General features: G+C 38.6%; 1 protein-coding gene across 1 annotated transcript in view; it reads left to right on the top strand.

The window, feature by feature from the left end:
* The first annotated feature begins 213 nt into the window (after positions 1-213).
* camkvl (CaM kinase-like vesicle-associated, like) overlaps positions 214-18,178 on the top strand; it is a 41,235-nt gene continuing 23,270 nt past the window's right edge. The window contains exon 1 of the mRNA XM_058764235.1: positions 214-455. The gene's annotated coding sequence lies outside the window, so the exon portion shown is untranslated. The remainder of the gene's footprint in view (positions 456-18,178) is intronic.

Genomic DNA, 18,178 nt, shown 5'->3' with positions numbered 1-18,178 from the left:
ACACATTCAAATTCACAAATGACAAATTCATTTGTTAATTTTAGTGATGCTCCAATTCACATACATTGTGGGGATCAGCCAATGGCCACAAGAAAATGGCTAATTAAACATATTAAATCGTTTTTGATTAAGATCTAAAGTGTAGAAATGTTTGTGCGAGGGAGAGATATTAAATGCAAACGCGCGTGTGTTAGAGAGAAAGAAAAAGAGAGATAGAGATAGAGCGCGCAAACTGGAGAGAGATTCGGTGATCCAGATGAAAGCAGAGATTATTTATTTCTCTGGGGGAGCGAGAGAGAGGGAGGCAGAGACAGACAGCAGCATTGCACGCCGATAGTCTTGTCAGAACTGCGCCGATCTAATGCGTCTCTAACAAATGAGCCATTAACGCTCGCAGTCTTCAAAGTTTGGATTTCCTCATCCATCCCGTGCATACTCTGTGCCATTCCGAGCAGGTAAAACAACTTTAGATGTTTTGGTAACGTTATATTGTCTTATATTTTTCTTTTATGTAGCCTGTGTCCTTTCAAGCCCTTCCTTCCTATCACATATTGGCACCGTAAAACAGGCGGAACATCTGTTGAAACAAACTAAGAGATCACGATTTCTTCCGTTTCGACCGTGTTCAAGTTTATAGGTTGCGATGGAGTTTGTGAGTGCAGCAGTCGTGAAGATGTCGCACAAAACCCAAATCTGTCTATAAACATGTAACGTTAGGTGCGTGAGGTAAAGATGCTGTTTCTCTGCGCTCGATTGCCTCCAGTGTTGCGTGTTTTAATTATTCCTGTAGTAATTAGAGTCCTGACCGCATTTACGCCGAAAAGTTGTTTAACACGTGATTTTTAAGCTATTCTTTAAAAAAAGAAATAAGGATGAGAGCGTGAGAGAAACAGTTGAGATATGAGATTAGCGACGTGCGTCGCTTCTCCTGAGATTTTTTAAACTGTTTTGAGAGCAGGTGCTCTGAGTAATGTAGCAATAAATAGGCATGAATTCACAGCGAGTCTGGGTTGAAATAACAAATTAATTATTAATAACGGATATATTGTGACATAACGTTCCCTAATGAGCTTATTAATGTTTTTTTCATACCCAGTCATGATGTTGTGCTTATGCATAAGTAGACTATTATTCGTGGTTCTGCACTTATGTAGTCGTCACATTTTTTCCTATTGTCATGTTGTCCTTGCCATTACTGAGATATTCATCCATTTATTGTACAAGTAGGCTTAACTCGAGAGTGGTGGTTTAGAGCTGAGAGAAATTCAGGGTCAGTAAAGCCTTTGAGTGTGTATACAGCTTTATTATACTTGTGAGGACCAAATGTTCTTACAAATATAGTGAAATAACATGTTTAGCATGTCAAAAACCAAGGACATTTGCTCTTTATTATTTGAAAGATTGGTTTGCCTAATATCTATAACGGTTTTAGAGTGGTGTAGTAGGTATAAAAACATTTAGGCTATGTGAAGTTTTCACTCATATAGATTAAAAAGTCTGTGTGTATGATCTGAATGCATAATAAAATGTCCACATGCTGACATTTTGATGACATTTTTAAATTTCCGTTGGAGTTGCATTAACTGTTTTGAAAAAGTCAGGTTTTGTAACATTTAAATTTATGTCTGTCAAAGCACTGCATTTTTAGAGCCCCACACATCTAGTTCTCTGTCATTACTGTTCATTATTGTTTTCAGTCAGTCATAATAACCAGGGGTCTTCAACCTTTTTCATGCAAAGGACTTTGTTATGGTGTTTACATTGCAAAGCCATTAACATACTCATTATTGATGCACAGAGTCTTGTACAGTATGTTTTAATTTAACTTTTAATTGTAATGTGGGAGGAAAAAATGAAACATTTAGTTGAATTTTACGGCAATACAAAGGCAAAGTTACTCTGTTTTCTTTGAATCTGAGCACACTTGAACCAATCCCATTTGGCATAATCTAAAAGACTTAAAATGTGTTACTGCATTTTTTGCTAAATGCATAATTTAATTCTTCCTGGTCTTATAATTAATAACCCTGTGAAGATGGTCTCTGGCACATCAAATTACAATAATTTGTTCTATCAATTGCCAGACACACCAAAAGAAATCCAATCTTTTTGTAGACAGAAAATATCAGACAAATTAGATCTGAGGGGGGGCAGTGCTGGCATACAATGCAAAGATCATTGTCGAACCTTCTAGAGCTTTCAGCTGCAGGTCATAGCTACTGAAACAGAGACCATTTTCCCCCGTGCCACACTTAAACAGTCTTTGCAGCCAGAGAGGTGTTTGTGAAAGTGACAGACGCACCCACAGGTGAGCTGTGAACTTGACTGAAATCTTGCACATCCTTTTAACACATAGCAGCATGATGCAGGATTTCCCAGCTAACACTCATTTACAGGATTTCACAAATGCTAAGCTCTAGAGCAGATCTGTTATAAATGGTTAATGGCCGTGACGGATTCAAAATCAGAATGTGCCAAAAACCAGCAGTTGAACGGATGGGCAAATGGGCCACAGTGGATTAGCAAGAAAAAATAAACAAAACAAAAAAATTGGTAGTATGAATGTGGGATTAGCTTGATTTCAGTGGAATTGCACTGAGAATAAAAGAGACTCTCATGAAATGCAAATACAGTCATGGGTGGTCTAGAATATGCAGGTCTGATTTAAAAAAAAAAAGAAACTTATGCTTGCAAAATAAATAAATTGTTTGTGGAGGATTCAAGTCATCAGGGCCAGCTATGGGGTAGAATCTCTGCCAGGACCTTTTCTTATATCTATAACTTTTCTTAAGTTATATTTGTGTTTTTTTGCCATTAATTGAATAGGACCGTTAAAGAGAGACAGGAAACAGTCGGATACAAGAGAGGAGAATGAAACTCAGACCATGAGCCAGGACTTGAACTTGGGTCACCCAAAATGCTGTTGCACCATATGTCTGAGCGCTGCCCACAAAAATATGGCTGACTACAGCTGAAAAAAATATCCTGTTAAATTTACAGAGAGAAAGAAAAAAAACAGCAGCTGTTGTTGCCAGAAATTTACCATCATGGAGAAAAAATATCATGGATACAATGTTATTGGTGCCTTTTATATTTTACAACTTAAAACCGAATATTCAATTATATGATATAATGTTATATAACAAGTCAACTTGAACTCAAAATCTGATTTTTAGCTAAAAATTTTTTATTGATGACCACAATAATAATCAGGTAGAAAAACAGAAAGCCACATGACAAAATGGGAATGTCATTATACTGTTTTTCACCCTAAATTATATGGTATTTCATAGTTTTTACTTGTAAAAACCATACACTTGACAGTATTTTACAGTAAAATTACATATAATGCAAGGTAAACCATTTACAATCTCACATTTATGGAACAGTAACTTAGAATTAACCAGTTAACAGATTTTTACTATATAATTTACTATATAATTTTAACAGTTTATTTTTGCAAAATGTACAAACAGTTTTGCAGTATACCTATAGCTTAAAATTGCAATTTGTATTGTAGGGTAGGGACTTGGCCCAATGCATTAGTTATTGATTGGATGTTGAGATGTGGCCGTTGCACTGAAAAGTGGAGGTAGATGAGCGTAAACTGAGGGTAAAATGATTGGAGAAGTCCTGCATACATCACCAGAAAGAAGTTTTCACTGGAAGATCCAGTTTCAAGATTTCAAGGTCAGAACTTTAAAAAAATAAAAATAAAAATGTAAACGCATTCACGTGGGCAGCATGCTGACATATAGTGCCGTTGCGCTTTGGATGCCCTGAGTTCGAGTCCCAGCTTGTGGACCTTTCCTGATTTTGTTCCCCTCTCTCTCTCCAACTTCCTGTCTCATTACTCATTATCATAATTAATGCAAAAATGGCAAAAATAAATCTTTCAAAATAACATATTCACAGATTAATTGTTCTGAGCAAGACGTACAACATGCATTTAAAAAATGCATGCCAGGACCCTAAAAAGGATGTGCCAGCTGCACATCTGCCTGAAATCGACTGCACCTTTTGCTTGGGCCACTAGGTGGCAGCACCCAGTTTGACTGCTGCTTTTAAGAACTTCTTAAATAAGACGGAAAAAACTTAAAACTTACATGAAGACGACAATAATGTATATGTGAGAAGTTCATAAGGTTCCTGCATTTGTACAGTTTGCATTTGAAATGATATAAAGATGACACAATTGTCGTCTGCAGGTCAGGTGAAATGGTAGTAGTAAACATGCATCTCATTTATTAACTTTACTATATACATACTGACAAATGGCCAGTGAAGATTACTAAAAAGCCTAAAACACTCAACTGCGTGCAAGATGTAAAAGCAAACCCCAGATTTTAGTAAGACATTCTCAGCCATCTCACAAAAGATGCATATTCTCCCATCCAGGGGGCTTAAATCAGTCCAATCGGTGGACTCTCACAAGGTGGCAATGAAATCAAGTCAAGACAAGTACCCAGACAAGATTAAATCCCCAGCTGAGGTTTCCAAGACGCCCATGAACGTCACTCCCACTTTTTACAGCGACTCTGAATGACGACTTTAGCTCAAAATGACATTAGACACGATCGAACAAATGTAACACCTTAGACATTATCCAATGTAATGAAAGACACCCATTCACAGTTATATTGACGTAATGGTGCATTGAATTCAAATAAAAGCACCCCTGAGTCCGCTGATATGCCGAATGTCAGCATCATTATCTGCATTTCTACTGGATAGAGCTCTGAATCATTTCAGCCCCCATCCTGCGCTCTATCACCTCCAGCTACTCAACAAATTACGCCACTTATGAGAGTAAGTGTTGGCAACCCTCAGCTAGACAGAGTGGAGAACCTTTGCGAGAACATATGCTAGCGAGTTCGCATTTTTCAAATGGCTTGTTATCACAGCGTGGAAACATTACATGCTACACTCTCCATAACACTAGTGGAGGGAATTCACAATCAATGAGTCACAATTGAAGCTCTATATGCAATCGGTTATTTATAAACATGCTAATGCCCATTAGCACTGTGTCTCACAACATTGTTTTCACCTCTTGAATGGTGCCAATTAAGAGGTTACTTAATTTTGGAGACTCGTCACAGCAGCTCCCCTCAAGCTCTGAGACAAATATATTCAGTGCAAAACAATGCATACACATAACCCACCATATGAGGACGATACGAAGCCTTTCTGTTCAGTTTCCAACCAGTGCAGCATCCAATCCGACTCCTGTGGGCCACCTTGATGCTAGACTACATATAGCAAGCACTTTCAAGTTAGATTCGTACCTTTTGCCCACACACTACACACCTCCCACAGATGTGTTTTTTAAAGTCAGTGTATGGACGGGTGCATTTCAGTACTCCAGGCGTCTAAGTCTCTTGTCCAACATTCAGTTAGTAAGCTCAGATATGCTGTTTGCAGTTTTAAACAAATGAAGTAAACACTTGCTTATCATACCAGCCTACGACAAATGAGCTATTCTCCTTGATGGATTTGTAATCTCTGTAAACACCCTTGCATAATGATAAATGAAATAGGAATCATAAAAGGATCGTCAAACATATTCTCGTAGGGTTTATAGCTCATATCTAATCAGCTTTACAATACCTATAAAATTCTGATTGAATTATGTGGAGACTGTATAGACACAGGGTGCTTTAAGACTAAACTTAGACAAACACACAAGCCACTTTGATCTCGTTAGTAATTTTTAGCAATTCATATGTAATGTTTACATGTGCATTTTCGCATGTTAAGATATATACATATATAAATATACATATATATATATATACACACACACACACACACACACACATACATACATACATACATACATACATACAATGCCGTGAAAAGGTTTTTGCCCCTTCCTGTTTTTAAATTTTTTTTGCATTTGTCACACTTAAAAGATTCAGATCATCAAACAAATTTTAATATTACACAAAGATAAACCGGGTAAATTCAATATGCAGTTTTGAAATAATGATTTCATTTTTTAAGGGAAAAAAGCTGTCTAAACCTGCCTGGCACTATGTTAAAAAGTAATTGCCCCCTAATCTAATAACTGGTTGTGCCACCCTTTGCAGCAACAACTGCAACCAAGCGTTTGCGATAACTAGCAATGAGTCTTTCACATCGCTGTGGAGGAATTTTGGCCCACTCTTCCACATTGGAGGGTTTTCGAGCATGAAAGGACTGTTTAAGGTCATGCCACAGCATCTCAATTGGATTTAAGTCCGGACTTTGACCTGGCCACTCCAAAACCTTAATTTTGTTTTTCTTGAGCCATTCAGAGGTGGACTTGCTGGTGTGTTTGGGATCATTGTCCTGCTGCATAACCCAAGTACACTTGAGCTTGAGGTCACAAGCTGACGGCCGAACATTCTCCTTCAGGATTTCATGGTTCCATCAGTTATGGCAAGTCGTCCAGGTCCTGAAGCTGCAAAGCAGCCCCAGAGCATCACACTACCACCATCATGTTTGACTATTGGTATGATGTTCTTTTTATGAAATGCTGTGTTGGTTTTACGTCAGATGTAACGGGACACGCACCTTCCAAAAAGCTCAACTTTTGTCTCATCAGTCCACAGAATATTTGCCCAAAATTCTTGGGGATAATAAAGATATTTTTTGGCAAATGTGAGAAGAGCCTTTGTATTCTTTTTGGTCAACAGTGGCTTTTGCCTCGGAACTCTCCCATCGATGCCTTTTTTGCCCAGTCTCTTTCTTATTGTTGAATCATGAACACTGACCTTAATTGAGGCAAGTGAGGCCTGCAGTTCTTTAGATGTTGTTCTGGGTTCTTTTATGACCACCTGGATGATTCGTCATTGCGCTCTTGGAGTAATTTTGGTAGGCCAGTCACTCCTGGTAAGGTTCACCTTTGTGGATAATGGCTCTGACCTTGGTTCGCTGGAGTCCCAAAGGCTTAGAAATGGCTTTATAACCCTTTCCAGACTGATACATGTCAACTATTTTGTTTCTCATCTGTTCTTGAATTTCTTTTGATCACGGCATGATGTGTTGCTCTTTAAGCATGCTTCACTTTGTCAGACAGGTTCTATTTAAGTGATTTCTTGATTCAACAGGTCTGGCAGTAATCAGGCCAGGGTGTGGCTAGTGAAATTTATCTCGGCTTTCTAAAATAATGTGGTTAATCACAGTTCTCTCATGATTTAACAGGAGGGGGCAATACATTTTTCATGTAGGGCCAGGTAGGTTTGGACAGCTTTTTTCCCTTAATAAATGAAATCATCATTTAAAAACTGCATTGTGTATTTACTTGCATTATCTTTGTGTAATATTAAAATTTGTGTGATGATCTGAATCTTTTCAGTTTGACAAATATGCAAAAATTGAAGAAGAAAAAAACAGGAAGGGGGCAAAAACCTATATATATGTGTGCGTGTGTGTGTATACAAAGCAAAATCTGGATGTGGATATATTGACAGCATCTAAAAAACTGCTGTCAGAGAGTGAATTTGAGTTCTCATTCAGCCTGTCAGCTGTTTTTGTTTTGTGCAGATGTTTTATGTAGTGTATTTTCACAAAACTAAAGTCATTTTACTTCAAATATAAAAATTATACAATCTAATTTAGATTAAAAACTGCTCACAGTTTGGATTTTGATTAAAATAAAGTGGTGCCCAATTGTAAATGGAAAGAGCACAGGCAAAGCCTTAGTTTGTTTATATGAAGAGATTTATTTGATTTGGGGATTGTTGTGAAATTTCAATTAAGTTTTGTCATTTGACAAATTTCAATTTCACAAAGAAATATGCAGCATTTTGTACAAGCAAAAATAAACCCTTTTTCATTTATAATTTGTCTTAAATGACATTTTGTTGTCAAAATTGTCAGAGAATCGTATTGTGAAATCAGTATTGTGAATCATATTGCATTGGGAGTTGAGTGAATCGTTAAATTCCTGTCATTTTTATATTAATATGAATAATTATTGACAATAATGGTACTTACAATTGTCACGGTTGAGCCCTGTGGCAAACGAAGGAACGCAGAGACGAGGATAAACGTAAAATAAACAGTCTTTAATAAATCAAACTCAAAACTCCAGGGAACACAGGACAGGCAGAGCCACAGGAAAACGAAATCGACATTAATACCAGACATTAAACTCAGGGAAACACAGGGTTTAAATAATCAAATTAAACGAGATAATAAACAAACACAGCTGGTAACAAATGAATAATAAAGACAGGAACAGGAACATAACCAAATAAGGGCATAAGGGAGCACAAGGGGAACAAAACACAAGACAAAACACAACACAAGCCTGACATGACACACCCCTCCAGAAGGCGCGTCCTCGCGCCATCCAACATCCAACGGAGAGGGGGGGGGGCACTCTGGAGGCCCCTCAGGACAGACACGGGACCCATGGCAGATCAGGCAGTTCGGGTCGCCTTGGCGGATCAGGGAGCTCGGGGTGCCATAGCAGATCAGGGAGCTCAGGAGGCCATGGAGGTGCAGGGAGCTCAGGAGGCCATGGCGGAGCAGGGAGCTCAGGAGGGGAATCACAAGCACCGGAAACTGGAGAAGCAAGCGGCTTGGGAATGGTCTCCGTGGCCATGACAAGAGAAGCAGCTCGCTTCTCAGGAACCCCAACAGACAAGACATGACTGACAAGACCGACTAGAATAGTTCCTGTGGACAATACTTCTGGGGACATGACTTGACTCCGGTCTGGGGCTAGAGCCATCTCTTGACTCTGGTCAGGGGCTAGAGCAGACACAGGAGCGCACTTTCAAGGAATGGCCACTGGACGGCGCTCTGGAAGGCGCTTTCGAGGAGTGGGCACTGGTCTCGAAGCGGCCGGCAGGCTTGAGCGAGCGGCGGCCCGCAAACTTGACTTTGGAGCAGCTGGCGAACTTGACTTCGGATCGGCTGGCAGGCTTGAGTGAGCCGCGATTGGCAGGCTTGACTTCATAGCGGCCGGCTGACTTGACTGACGAGCGGTCAGCGGTCAGCGGACATGACTGACGAACAGCTGACAGACTTGACTGACGAACTGTCGACGGGACTGACGGCAGGCTGGTTCTGGCTCGGGCCCAGACACTCCCTAGACAACAGAAGACCCCTTCCACCTTAGTCCGGTGGTGCCTGGGAGGTCCACGGGGAGATGGTAGTTGGCCCCGAGCCAGAACAGACTGTTGATGGTGGCGTCGTACATGCGGCGAGCCTGCAGAATTCCCTGGCTAGGGCGGAGAACCAAGTGGCTTCCATGCCGTGGGGAGAAACATAGACAAAACAAAAACTTCTTTAAAAAAAACTGAAACAAAAACCGGGGAGAAAGGGTGCCACTCACTTTCGGTTTGGGTCTGGTATTCTGTCACGGTTGAGCCCTGTGGCAAATGAAGGAACACAGAGACGCAGATAAACTTAACATAAACAGTCTTTTATAAAACACAGGACAGGCAGAGACACACAGGAAGACGAAATCGACATTAATAACAGACATTAGACTCAGGGAAACACAGGGTTTAAATAATCAAACTAAACGAGGTAATAAACAAACACAGCTGGTAACAAATAAACTAATAAAGACAGGAACAGGAACATAGCCAAATAAGGGCATAAGGGAGCACAAGGGGAACAAACACAACACAAGCCTGACAACAATATATTATTACATTATATTTAAACAGTTTTTTAAGTAATAAAATAAAAACTAAATGATTCAGTATGTTACGGGGCGAACGAGATGTGCAGATCCATCTGCAAGGCTTTATTCAAAGGCGTGGTCATAAAACAGGCAAGGTTCTGAGAATGGCAAACAGGTATATTGAGGGCAAGACAAAAGAGCAATCTAAAACAGGCATGAGTCAGTCGACAGCGAACGCTATCCAGAGGGCTTGACAAGAGGGGTAATCCAAAAACATGAGCAATAGTCCAGGCCAGGTGCAAACACAGTCCGAAACAGCAAGGCAAAGAGTTAATCCAAGATACAGGGGCAAGAATCAGGTAACAGGCAATTACAAGACAAGACTAGACTAGTCTATGAAACTAGAACAGGCTCCATAGAGTAGCTATCGCTAGGAGAGAGATATACGCTAAACATACTTGACCGTGTGAAAGAGGAAGTCCATGGCTTATGAAGCGTGCTTGATTGGTTACAGCTGTGGGTATAATCAGTGCATTGGATGATGGGAAATGCAATAGTAGTGTGGTGCAAGAGTCCATCGTAATGAGCGGGTGATCTCTGGTGGTGAGCGAACGGAAGGGCAGCCACAGGATTCGTAATGCTTCAATGATGACGGAATTTTAACTCGTTTTTAAAAGTTAGTCTTGGGTAAAGTAATGGAAACATTCAAAATGCTTGAAAAAAGCATTAGAAACCACACAGAATGGAATAGAAGCCATTATAATGTCAAATTAGGTGAATACATGTGCTGTCATTCCATAAATAATTCACTGTAACAAAAAAATGGTGTACATGTGCTGTCATTCCATAAATAATTCACCGTAACAAAAATGCTAGTAAATTTCACAAATAATTACAGAAAAGGGCAAGTAACAAGAATGGCAAGAAAGACTGACAGTATTTTCTTGTAAAATGTACTGCAATAATTCTATAACCATAACCATAAATAACCTTAAGTTTTATTGACAACTCATCAACTCATTTTTTGAGTGTGTAAATGTATGTGTGCTAGAACAACTTGTGATTACTAATAAGATCCCATAAACATACACACTTGCTAACAATTAATAAACGAATCAGCTTGAAGACACATTGATGAGAGCATGACCAAGGTCACAAGTTTGAATCCCAGGGAATGCATTAACTGATGAAATGTACTTAAAAGCACTGTAAATTTGGATAAAAGCATCTGCCAAATGTTTGTTTGTGTATATGAAAAGAAGTAAGAGAGAGGGTATCAAACAGGTCACAATACGCAAGAACTGCATGTCTTGAATTTGTTGAAAGATGTTAATTGTTGCTTTTAAGTGCCCCATTACCTCAGCACATGCCCTCATTCATGCCAGCTGAGGTTTATTCCTCAGCCTTTTGTGAACCAACTTTGACTGGGGGTCATAAAGAGTTAAGTCGAGAGCTTACAGCACAGTTGAGATGTCATACATCTGCAGCCACGCTGAACACCAATAATTTTCACCCCCTGCAGCACTCTTCACTAACATATTAAAGAAATATAATTATTTTATGCAGGCTACAGAGGATGAGTTGCTCCCCTTAAAACAATCGCAGCCCAGCCATAGAAGTGTCATGATAGCCCCTTTAGCAGAAACTAACACTGGACAGAGTGGCAATTACAGTGTAATCGAGATACACGGACAACTAAGCCATTACGAGGGTCATGTGAGTCTTAATGTACTCGTTCACACTCACACATTCTCTTTCTCTCCCTCTAATTACTTTTAATCATCTACATTATATAATTTTAAGCAGAGGCGCTCTCCACCAACTCCACCTCAGTTAGGCACCTTTTCAGCATAATTTTGTTTCCGTTTGCATGTGAAAATAGACAGAACAGCTTCCACTTAAGCATTTGTGATAAAACAAAGCAAAAAAAAAGGCTTTGTGAGCGAGATATGCAAGTTGAGGCTTTCCGCATCACAATAAAAGCTGGAGCTTTTGTGTGCGCATTTGTGACAGGCAGTGCTTTCGATTACATTCAAAGTGAGGTAAATATATGCAGGACATAAATCAGTGATGAGGACTCCTCGTTTTGTCCGCCATTACTCCCAACTTGAGGATAAAGAGAGATGGAAAAAGAGAATGGAGAATGAGATGAGGAACAAAAAAGAGATGAAGCCTTTGCCATTGAAAGCTTGAGCCTCATTATGACAGCGGTGCCATACATACTCTTGTCATTTTAATGCTGTCCCACACTGAGTCACTAATCATCCTCTTTCTGTTTATTTATCTAGGGAGGAGGAAATAAAAAAAACTCTGCGGCGATGGAAATTAAATTACTGCTGTTGATATCGTAATATGAATGTCTTATAATCTAATTTTATTTACAGTAAAGCCAGTAATAAATCTCTGCTGTTATTTATTTTTTATTTTTTTTAATCACTATGAACGGGCAAGGTGTGTTATTTAGCTCTTAGTAAACCACAACAGTGGACACATGAAAGAGGTGTGAGCACAATTTGGAACCATTATTCTAAAAGAAAATGTTGTAAATTGTAATCTTTTAAATGATTAAATACCAGTAATGACTATATTTCTGCTCTTTTTAAGGCTATGTTTCTGGATTCTGTAATTCTAAGTTTCTGCATTCTGAGGGCAGTCGTGGCCTAATGGATAAAGAGTTGGACTTGTATTCCGAAGGTCGTGGGTTTGAGTCTCAGGTCTGGCAGGGATTGTCGGTGGGGGGAGTGAATGTACAGCACTCTCTCCACCCTCAATACCATGACTGAGGTGAGACCCTTGAGCAAGTCACTGATACCCCAACTGATCCCCGGGCACTGCAGCATTGGCTGCCCACTGCTCCGGGTGTGTGCACTTGGATGGGTTAAATTCCGTGTATGGATACTTCGTCACTTCACTTTCATCTCTGTTGGCACCAAATAGAACTTACCTTAAAAATATTACTGACCAGCCATACCTTAACAACTGTTGCCAGCCTGCATTTTCCTATACAAGCTTTTGCTCTCTTATAAATGTAAGTCTGTGGAGGACCTGTTAATTAGTTTTAAGTACATTTTAAAGGAAATTAGATACAAAGATACAAAATATTAACTAATACTTAAATAATCAATCTTTAAATAAATCATATAAGTAGACAATTTCATGGTCATGAATCAGTGCTATTTTAGTATTGCTGAGATTTTAAAAAATTATATATGTATATATATATATATATTTAATGTTTCTATTTTTGTTTTGTTTTTTGTTTTTTGTTAAAGGTATTTTGTGTTTTTTCGTAATTTAATTTAAAGAATTGATAATTTTGTTTGCTGTTAGGCAATTTTTGTCATTTTTATTATGGTTTATATATTAATATAGTTTTATTTAACTATACATTAACCCTGTAATGGATTAAATTGTTGTAGAATAATTAGGAATAGGTTTGTTGTTACCACATGGAATCGCTAGCAAATGTGGTGTGTCTTTTTTCAATTTACTGTGAGAAGGATGTTTAGTTGTGCTACTGCATAATTCAACTTTTTTAAAAGAAAAATATCAGATAAAAATTATTTGTAATGTCACAATTCATTCAAGGTTATGTCAGAATAATATGCAATTAATTTGTACCATTTTATGAGCACATTTAATTAAAAACCATGCTGCCAGAAAGGTGTCCAATTAATTCCTTTGGGATTTTCTGTAAAGCATGTCTGAGTTAGCAACAGTATCCAAGGAGGTGAGGCTTAGTGAAGGGTTGAGGTAAAAAAAAAATATATATTCCAAAAAATGTTTCATTCTAATAGACCAATTCAGAGTAGACATCACAGTTACGTCACTTGCAGCTGTGCGTGCATAGTGGTTGCAGAAAAACACGTAACAAGTGGAGGTCAACGGGTAAAATCCATGATAAAAAAATATATATTTTTGTGCCTTTTAATGTCAAAATCGGAATGCAAATAATTTTTATAGAATGCTGTCATCAAAGACGCCATTTGAAGCTAAACGCAGACATTTAAACGGACATACTATGGATGAAAACTGCTATGATTACTCTACTTTTAAAGCATAAATTTGAGTTAAACAATAGGTCTACATAATATTCACATATGCTGTTCATAGGGGACGTATTGTATTAGCCCTACAGTTACAGCATGAAATATTATTTAAACCTATTACTGTTAACATGTTTACATAACATTTATTTATTTTCTCTCACAATTCTGACTTTTTTTTCCTCGCAAATCCAAGTTTATATCTCCTAATTCGGACTTTATAACTTGATTTAACTCAAAAATAGTGAGTTTGTCAATTCTGAGGGGAAAAAAGCCAGAAGAGCCAAGGGGAAAAGGAGAATGACGAGTTGTTTTTCCTTATTAGAATTGTGAGATATAATCTCGGAATTGCGAGAATAAAGTCAGAAGAATAAAGCCTTTTTTTATTCTTTTATTACACGGCTCCATAGACTGCCACTTGAAAACCGTCATTTTCTGCCACCAGATAGGCTCCACCCACAAAAACGTCATCCCTGTTTCAGATCTGTAAAACTATCCCACTCACTAACGTCAATTTCGTTGAATAACAGTGCTTATCGCTGGGTGACAAGCTCTTGTAATATGTGTAGAACATTTTGTAAATGACATCTGATCAATATAATCTATAATCTTTTTAAATCTAACTATTTTGTACCGTATCCGTGTAATTCTCTAGCCGTAAAGGGTATCTCTCCCAGGTTTTCTGCAACCATGATGTGCGCGCATCCCGAATGTTTACAAACCTGTAATTGGTCTATGGGTTTCCTCACCACAGTTCAACCTGTCTATCATTAGTTGACAAACAGATAGCCCGCCCTCCCACACATATTACTGGTTGAGTCAGCGTTTCTTTGTTGGGCTGTTTGAAATGTTCAAACAAACAGAACAATGTTTTAAAAGCACCACAGAATCACAGTGTTCGTAAAAAAGAACCAACTGCATTTTTGCGTATTGCTTTTCTGCATATAAAGCCGGGATATAAGTTATTTTAATATCAACAAAATTATGCACTTTACCTTTATGTTTTATTAACTTAAAGGGATAGTTCACCCAAAAATGAAAATTTGATCCAAGATGTAGGTGACTGTTTCTTCAGTAGAACACAAACAAAGATTTTTAACTCAAACCGTTGCAGTCTGTCAGTCATATAATGTCAGTCAATGGGACTCACGGCTTTGAGAGAGGAAAAAACATACACTGACAAAACCAAATTAAACCCTGCGGATACATTGAGGTCTAAAGACATGAAACGATTGGTCTGTGCAAGAAACTGAACAGTATTTATATCATTTTTTTACCTCTTATCCACGCAATGTCCAACTGTCCTGAGTGCGTCCACAGCTGCCGGCGCCTGAGGAGTCGTCTTCTTCTTCTTGCTTTACGGCGGATCGCAGACTTATATGTGCATTACTGCCACCTATCTCTCAAATGGACCATTGACACTCCTAATTGAGATTGTAGATAGAGTGTCAATGGTCCATTTGAGAGATAGGTGGTGGTAATGCACTTATAAATCTGCGATCTGCTGGTTTGAGTTAAAAAACTTTGTTTGTGTTCTACTGAAGAAACAAAGTCATCTACATCTTGGATGCCCTTGGGGTAAGCAGATAAACATCAATTTTCATTTTTGGGTGAACTATCCCTTTAACGTTGAAAATCAAGGCAGTTTCCTTATAGTGCATAATGATTTTCTTCCAGCTGTAAAAAAAGAAATGACTGATGTTTTAATATAGCTGTGAACAGTCAATGTATTGTTTCAACATTTTCACAATCTGACTCATGTGTTCTGTCCTCCTACAGACGTTCTTCGTGTTCTGCCCTTTGGCCTCTTGTCTCCTTGTTTTTGATCATTGTGTTTTCCCTCCTTCTCCTGTCCTCCTTTCTGCTGTCTTTCCCAAGCAACTTCTCTCTTCAAAAACATTTACCCATCCGTGATAGCAAGTCAACTGCTGTAGCATCATACGCACACGCACAGTCATGCGCACACATACGCTCGGTTGTTAATGTATTCAGTTTAAGACTCATTCACCCCTCAACACACTTCTACACGCTGTCCCTCTCTGGGTGTGCTTTAAATAACCAAACCTTTGATGTCTAAGCTAATGTTCTAGATACGTACGAGACTGAGACGATTGACTACTACAGTACTGACAGAGAGGAGAGGTGTTATGCAACACTTTATTGGAGTATCAAGCGAATACAATTGGAAGTAAAGGGAAATGAGCCTGCGATGTCTTTCTCTGACCTGATTTTAGATAATCTACCTAGTTGAAACTCTGAATCGTCACCCCTAGGTCTTATATTTGGCTGCTTTGTAACCAGTGTGCGTTAGGTTAGAGTATAGGAGATGATGCTAACTGCTAATCTGTTAGCGCTGTGAGTTTTTGTGTGTTGATGTGACAGGCGGCTTTAGCCAAACTCTCCAGATGGGCACTTTCCAGTGACTTTGGCCTGCTGATTCACTTTCCTCTTTGGTCGCCACTTCTGACTTCCAGTCAATGTGTTTTTCTTCACTGTGCTAATTTGCATATGAGCTATAGCAGAACTGTTGTGGTGAGCATTTCATAACGTAGCTATCTTTTAACAAGACAAACATCAGAATCTGTATTACAACAAGTTAATGAGTTGTTAAGTACCCTGTGTGATAGTGTGGGAAATTTTTCAGCCCTATGGTTAATTTCAGTCTGCGGGCACAAAGAGGATAAATGACACTGAGAGTTTTCGTAACGTGGCCACCATTATCTTCATTTCAATCATTAGCTCTCGATTCACCAGGGAACGGATTTCACTGCTGAATATTTTACACTTGCCTTTCTGTTCTCTCTCCCCCCCTTTCATTTTCCCGCTCTGGTGCTTTCGTGCAGCTTCCCTGGTCTTCGATCTCTGAAGCTGATGCCTTTAGTAGAGGACGTGTCCCTTCGTTACACCCTCGCAACATGTCACTTCTCTAAAAACATTCATCTGTAAAACAGAGTTTGGATTTGAAGTGCTGAAGTTGACTGCCTTTTATATTTAATGTTACTTTCTGTTAATATATTGATGATTTTAATCATACATATTTTAAATTCATACATTTTTTTAACGCTCACAAGGTTTACCCTTTGAGTGGCAGACAGTCTGGATAAATCTGAGTGCAGCTGAGGAAATCTGGTGCATGAACTGAATTTGGCAGCCTGTTTATAGTTATTAGTATTATCCTGTTATCCATTTTCTATTCACTGTCAAGTACCATGTTTAAGGAGGCTAAAATATACATTTTCCAGTTAATTGCATCTTAATTTGAACCTCAGTCTTGATAGTTAAATATCCCGCATTGTTAAATATACAGCAAAATAAGTCAGGTGTTACCCGAGTTTGCAGTCCCTAATCAAATTTGATGAGACAAAATGTCCACATAATAGGAATTGTTACAAACTACCAGGCTCAGGTCAGCGAAACAATAATGGGGAGGCAACGCACAAAATCAGTTAACTCAAAATAAACATTTATTAAAGTAAATTAAACTAAAAATAAACCCCAAAAGGGGAAGAGAAAAGAAAACAATTAAAGAAGGCTCAAAGTCTGGTGCTGGAGAGAAGTCGAGCTCCAAATGAGGGCCCCACACTGTAGGACAGAGATCCTTATATCAGTCCACTCATCATCTGAAATCTACTGCACCTGCCACTCATTGCCACCCTGCAAACAGACAAAAGAAAACACACACAAACCAGAACTCAAAACGCCACCTAAAGGAGAACAGATCCTGTTTAGGGAACAGGTGCTACCCCGGGTCGTAACAGAATGTAACGATGCCCCCTGAGCTGGATAAAAAAGAAATCGATACAAATTTGCGACGATTCAAATTGAGATGTGAATGAATCGCGATACAGTTGGGGGGTGGAAGTTTATTTGAATTTAGTTTAGATGGTATTTTCTTTTCATCTTGCCTCTGTATAATGCTTATTAAAGTAGTATTTATAAGTGCAGCTCTGCCTTGTTTACAGCGTCAACCTGGAAAAAAAAAGGAAACACTATATTGCGGCTTTTCTATAAGCGCCACCTGCTGTCAGAGAGTGAATTTGCATTCTCATTCTACCCGTCTGCTGTTTTTGTTTTGTTCAGATATATTTTACGTAGTATAGTTTCCCAAAACTATTTCAGATTTGTCAATTACACAGTCTAATTTAGATTAAAACCTGTTCATGCTGAATGTATGCAGCATCTTTGTTTGGATTGTGATTAAAATACAGTGATTGCCTCTCATTTTAAATGGGCAGGGCACAGGCAAAGGCTCAGCTTGTTTGAGGTTTGTTTTATTTGTTTTATTTATTCATTTGATTTGGGTTTTGCAAATCAAATGAATAAATCCCTGCTAAAACATGGTTTTGGAACCTTTATTTTTAGTGTAGTGTAGTGTAGTATTTTAAAATTCTCATGATTTAAAATCTGCCATAAATAACCATACAAGAAACTGTAAGAAAATTAATCCTGGCATACAAGACAATACATTTCTGAATGTGACAACAAATTCAGCAACAATAAAACT

Source organism: Onychostoma macrolepis, chromosome 23, assembly GCF_012432095.1.
Source record: "Onychostoma macrolepis isolate SWU-2019 chromosome 23, ASM1243209v1, whole genome shotgun sequence".
Lineage (NCBI taxonomy): Eukaryota > Metazoa > Chordata > Actinopteri > Cypriniformes > Cyprinidae > Onychostoma > Onychostoma macrolepis.
This window is presented reverse-complemented; position numbering and strand designations above follow the sequence as displayed.